At 30.4% G+C, this 6,186-nt stretch overlaps 1 pseudogene; it reads right to left on the bottom strand.

The window, feature by feature from the left end:
- Positions 1–4,350: 4,350 nt before the first annotated feature.
- On the bottom strand, positions 4,351–5,014 carry LOC124890367 (annotated as a pseudogene).
- Between the last annotated feature and the right edge of the window lie 1,172 nt (positions 5,015–6,186).

Below are 6,186 nucleotides of genomic sequence, written 5' to 3'. Positions count from 1 at the left end.
GATAGAGTTGCTTTCTCATTTAAGGAACAATCTAAAAAAGTAGTTGTGCTGTAACAAATTACATAAGAAATCAAACAATAATTCAAATTAAACATTGTTCTAAGATTATTCAAACATAGCCAAATCAAAATCAAACTAACAGTGATGAACTAAACATAGATTGTTCAATGTATCAAGTAAACAAAATATCAATTCTCCTTTGGATAGAAGTTGCAAGTACGTCTATTGTGACCTTCTCGACCACATTTTTCGCAACAGTTTATATTGGAGGATAGTTTTTCACTTGCTTTCTTACACCTACTTTTTTTCGACCTCCCAAGTGGTCTTTTGTATTTTGATGGTATGACTTCTTCTTCTTCGACACATCTAGGCACATGCCAATCCTTCTTATCTGGCATAGGTACTATTGAAACTTCATATGTATTCGCTAATATCGCATGCTTATAATAATCAGAGCACCACGGATGAAACTTCGTGATATGTTTACTTCTCAACACTGCAATCGCGTACGGACATGCAATTTCATCAATTTAAAATCTACAACAATTGTATTTGTTAGCATCCACGTCCACAACGTATATTCTCCCAGATTCAGAAATTGAATAATGATATTCTGATGCAGGCTTGACCCAACAAAAAACAAATCACACACAAACAAAATATAACGTATAAGAAATTTTTATTCAATAAATAAAACATAAAATGAGTGATTAATTACGCATACCGTCATTCTAGATGCTTTAACTCCATTAGCTATGAGGATTTCGTCAAATCTTCTTCCTAAAGTTGTTTCTGTATGTGAAGCAATTTCTCTGTTTGTACAGTTCCATGCTCCAAATAATTTTTTGACTTCTTTCAAAAAACCTAAAATCGACAATTTACGCGCCTTCACTAAACAACCATTTATACATTCTGCAATGTTAGATGTCATCATCCGTTCTCTATTTATAGGAGCATGAACTCTTGACCACTCCTCATATGTTGCATCATATAGATAATCTTTCACCCGATGATTAATTTTACTAATCTTCGACATAAGGTACTCAAAATCTTTCTTTCAGTACGCTTTGGCCATCGAATAGAACAGGTTGCTAAGTCTGTCCTTGCTCCTTCTGAAATTTGTACAAACATTCTTCCAAAGATGCCAAATACATGTTAAGTGAGGAACATTTGGATAGACAATGCTGACACTTTTAATTATTATTTTATTGCGATCTGATACAACACACATGTTCTCACGTTCCCCAAAAGCATTCTTAAATTGCTTAAAAAATCATGTCCATGCGGAATCATTTTTTGAGTCAACAATACCATAAACAATTGGTAATAGGCAACCTAAAAATAAAAAATTAAAAGGCATGATTTTTAACAAACTGTTGTTATTAAAAAGTGTATAAACCCTACGAAGATTACACTAAATTTTCATATATATAGTTATGTATCAGAAAATATAATGATGTATCATAAACTGTACAGTTATGTATCATAATATATTATATATGTTCAACAACGTATCATAATAGGAATTGAAGATTATTTAACATGGTTAGTGATACCTGCACCATCAAGAGTGTTAGTAGAAAGTAAAGTCCCTTGGTACGATCCATTCAAATGAGCACCGTCTACTACAACAACTGGTCTACAATGCTTGAAACCATGGATCATTGGTTGTAAAGCTATAAACAAATATTTGAATTCATTATCTACAGACTTATGCATCCTGATGTGTGATCCCGAATACACAGAGTTTAGCATGTAGATGTATCTCGACATTTTTCTATATCCGTCAACAGCTCCACCCCTAAGCATTTTTATAGCACGCTCCTTCGCACGTCAAGCTTTCATGTAATTGATGTCAAAACCATACATAACTTTCATTTCTTCAATAATATATGCTAGAGTGTGTATCCTCTTGTAGTTTACTAACTTTGACTTTGTAAAATTACTAACAAAGTTAACTGAAGCCCTACAGCTGTTTTAACACCCTATCACTCATTGAACACGTATGTTCATCATTGAATTTACGAATTTGAAAAAGATCAGAATCCAACAAGTAAGAAGCTTTCATGTACCAACCGCAATTTTCATTACAACATTTCAATCAATAGCTGCATATAAAAATAAATGATCACAATTTAAAAAAAAATATTTTGAAACCAACAAAAAATATGTATCAGATACTGTAAACAAATATGCTACTGTAAACAATTCTTATAATAACATTCTGACATTTATTTGCTTTAAAATATTTCACGTTCATATACGATATTGCTTATGAATAACACAATCAACACACATTTTATAATGTATCATAACACTAATACATAAACACAAATCACACACAAAAAAACAACAACGACATAGTTTATAATACCTTTTCTTATCAAATCTTGATGCTCGAAAATTAAAACTATGATCTAATACATACTTTTTCATTACAGCTTTCAGAGTTTTCTTATTCTTATACAACTGCTTCACCTTAACTTCAGTGTTTTGGCAATCGGTGATGAATTTTCTTGTTTCAATTTTTGGTACATACAAAGAATACCGATTATTCGACTCAACAACATCAAGTGCAGCTGCATCTGATTTCGTTCCTTCGACGCACATTATCGCACCAGTTTTAGCATCAAATTCTCGCTCTTCAGTCGATTTATCACTGGTTGTAATGCATAACGGATACATTACAAAATCTGTGCAGATTTTTATCAATTCAATGTAAACCTTAACACTATTGTCGTTTCTAATAATCATTGGAGCCGTATTTCTATCAACAACATAACGAATATCTATATTTTTCTTTGCTAGATCTATCTCAAGTTCCACCGCAATAACAGAAATCAACCTGAAATATGAAACACTTTCACTAACTACAATTCCATCTCTCTTGTCATTTTCATAAATAATTTCATTTTTCCAGAACCAGAATGTCTCAGCAAAACTGAAATATTCATGACAAAAAATTGTATGAAAGAATTGACAAAATAATATTTTTAGGAACCAATGGGCTGAAACACAAATGAAAATGACATTCAAAATTCAAAAAATAAAAGGTTCTGTTACGTGATTAATGTATTACAAAACGACAATTTCTATTTTTTGGGATTTGATTAAACAACCTTTTGCTTAATTATCGCTCATTAAATAATTAACTGCATTTAATAAGCTACTTATGTATCATACCACAATGTATCAGTTAATTAAGTAATGTATCATATATGAGATTTTCAGTAATTTTGTAAAATATTAGGAGAGAAGGTAATTATATATGAAACACTTGTGTTTTAAGTAGTTTATACTAAATTTAATACTACATAATATGGAATTTTTCATTACTCAGCCAAATTACTCGCCAAACATGCCTTTATTTTCTTCTTTTTTTTTTCCCCTACCCCCCCCTCCTCGCTCCTTACTCCACCTCAACAACACTTTTCAATTCACACCATACACTCCATGAAAAATAAACACAATATGTATGTATATATAAGTAAATATTCTTCTTCTCTACTATCAATACTTTTTGAAACTAATAGTCAATTTCTTTCTTACACCTTCATCTACAATTGGTAAGAAATTTTTTTCTGATTCTTGAATGTTAGAAATCTTTGATTTATAAATCAATCAACCTCCTTATAAATTATACATTAACAAACTCCCCAATTTACTAAGCCATAATGATTAAACTGCTCTTCTCTTCCATCATCATCATGAACGTTAACACTAACACCGTTCTTGGTCATGAAGTAGTAGCATGTGTTTTTTCCTTGGTCAAAAATGTTATTGAACTATTAAAAATAGGACCAACTGCTTTTGTTTTGATCCAATTACGCTACCTAGGTATATACTTGTTACCTAATTATTACCTTGGTGCAACTTCTTTTGAAGTTCTTCATTTGTTTCTTAAAAGGTTAATCTATTATGCGTTAATTTGGTTTATTTAATTAAATTTATTATTGTAATAACAATAGTCTCCTCATATATTTTGTTTACAAAAAAATATATGCATCATTCTTTCAGAATAGTCAGTTTACACTTAATTCTTGATAGTGCTATGATAAACAACAAATTAAAATATTAAGAAAAAAAATCTTATATTGATTCATTTGTTGTTGCTTATTAGCAATAAATACACAAACTGAGAACTTGAAAAACTTAAAGTAAAAGTCAGCCAGCAAGTAAAGTACTCGCTGGACCACTAAAGGTTGCGATGGGCAATAATCATAGTTCACCGTCTTTATCAGGGCATGGAGTTGCATACCAATGAAAATATTGATTAGTCGGGCTCCAAATTAGTATCAAGACTTCGAATAAAAATTCAAATAGAAGGAGTGAAGAGACAAAAAAAAAGAACTAAAAAAATGTAGCAGAATCAAAACCTATGGCTGGGAAGATCATTTGAAGTAAGCACTGTTCTAAGTGGCTTGATATCATAGTTGTCGAAGATCCCATTACCATTATCACCAAAATAAGTATAAGAATTAGCAGTCTCATTAACCATAAACTTGCTTGCCTGACTAGTCACATATTTTTTCAAAGCTTCCATTGAATCCTTTAATTATTCAAGTTCTTGCAAATCAAGTTGACTTATGGGAGCTTCCCACCTACATTGGCTCTGACTATTTTTCCTTATTTGATCAAGTGATTCACCTCTTTTCTTTTCAATTTCAACCTCACCAAGAATTTGAGTGAGTTGCAAATTTAGCCCACGAACACTAGCATTTTGATAAGCCTCAACAAGTTGAAGTGAATTATTCGCGATTGGATTATTATTAGTCTTATTTCTCGAGAGGAACCTATCAATAAGGGACTCAACATTAGGGTGGCCAAAGGAAAAGACTTTTCTTGCAGGGGAAAAAATTATAATGGCTATTTCAACACCACAAAGAGTGCACAATTCACTAGCTTTCTTGAAAAGACCAGAACGACGTTTTGAGAAGGTAACTTGGAGGTAATTCTTGACCTCTATCTTGGCAATTTTGATCTTTTGATGACCCATGCTAGATTTCTTTGCCATGATTGATCAAATTAGTTAAGAAGAAACAAAAAATAAGAGATAATATATTCTTGTGATTTTGAGTTGACATTAAGAGTGAAAAATATAAATTATTTAAAGGTATACATGCTACACTCTCAAACAATTGATTTTATTATTTTTATGTAATTTGTTGATTTGGGGGTTAGAAAATCTTATCCTATTAATGAATAAATAATAGTGATTACTCAATGCACCTTAGTTGGCATTATAAGTTAATTTGTTAATTTCTTAATAAATGGAGTAATGAGTTAATGTTAATTAGTGACAAATTGTCAACCCTTCTATCTATTTGTTTTTTTTTAATTAAGAGAGAATAATTATTTATTTTAAAAAATAAATTATTGTGAATAAGAAAAGGAGAAATATATTTCAACATTAGATATTAATTTTTATTTTTGACTTGTAACCTAAATTAAAGACAATCATGTTTATATTTAACTCTTGAGTTGTAACCTAATAAAGGAGAAACCAATTATGATAATAGTTGGATAATAATTAATAGGATTTTAGCTTGAGAAATCAAGTGGTAATAAGTTAAGATACTGATGAGGTATAAATCATAAAAGTTAAATAACATATATATATTATAAGATGTGAAAATGCCAAAAAAATGTGTCGGAATATGAGAATTTTCTTGAAATAAATTGATGTAGTTGAATCATACAGTTACAAATAATTAAACTACAAAAGAATTAAACTAAATTAAGAAAAATATGACACATTTCTTAAGATAGATGTTTCTAGCATACAGTATATATATTTATATTCAAGAAATAAATATGCAAAGTAATAAGTACATATACTGTTACCGAAATGAAATGATATAAAATCTAAACTTGAAGAGAATGAATACTTTTTTTTAGTGCATTTAATTCACTTAATGATTTTGTGCTAATTTTAGTTAAAAATTACAGATGCCAATTCTAGCTTGAATACACTTGAGAAAAGACATCTTTTTCCCTGAACTTGTCGTCAAAACTCATTTTAGCATTTAAACTTAACTTTCGTTTATTTACCCCCTCAACATCTTTAAAGTGAATTATTTTCACCCCTTAAAACTGAATACCACTCTCACAACGGAGAGTGCACTACACACGCGCCACATCATTGCCAAATCAGTGCCACATCAGTGCCATGTCATTGCCACGTAA

The sequence above is a fragment of the Capsicum annuum genome, unplaced genomic scaffold (assembly GCF_002878395.1).
Source record: "Capsicum annuum cultivar UCD-10X-F1 unplaced genomic scaffold, UCD10Xv1.1 ctg16891, whole genome shotgun sequence".
Classification (NCBI taxonomy): domain Eukaryota; kingdom Viridiplantae; phylum Streptophyta; class Magnoliopsida; order Solanales; family Solanaceae; genus Capsicum; species Capsicum annuum.
This window is presented reverse-complemented; position numbering and strand designations above follow the sequence as displayed.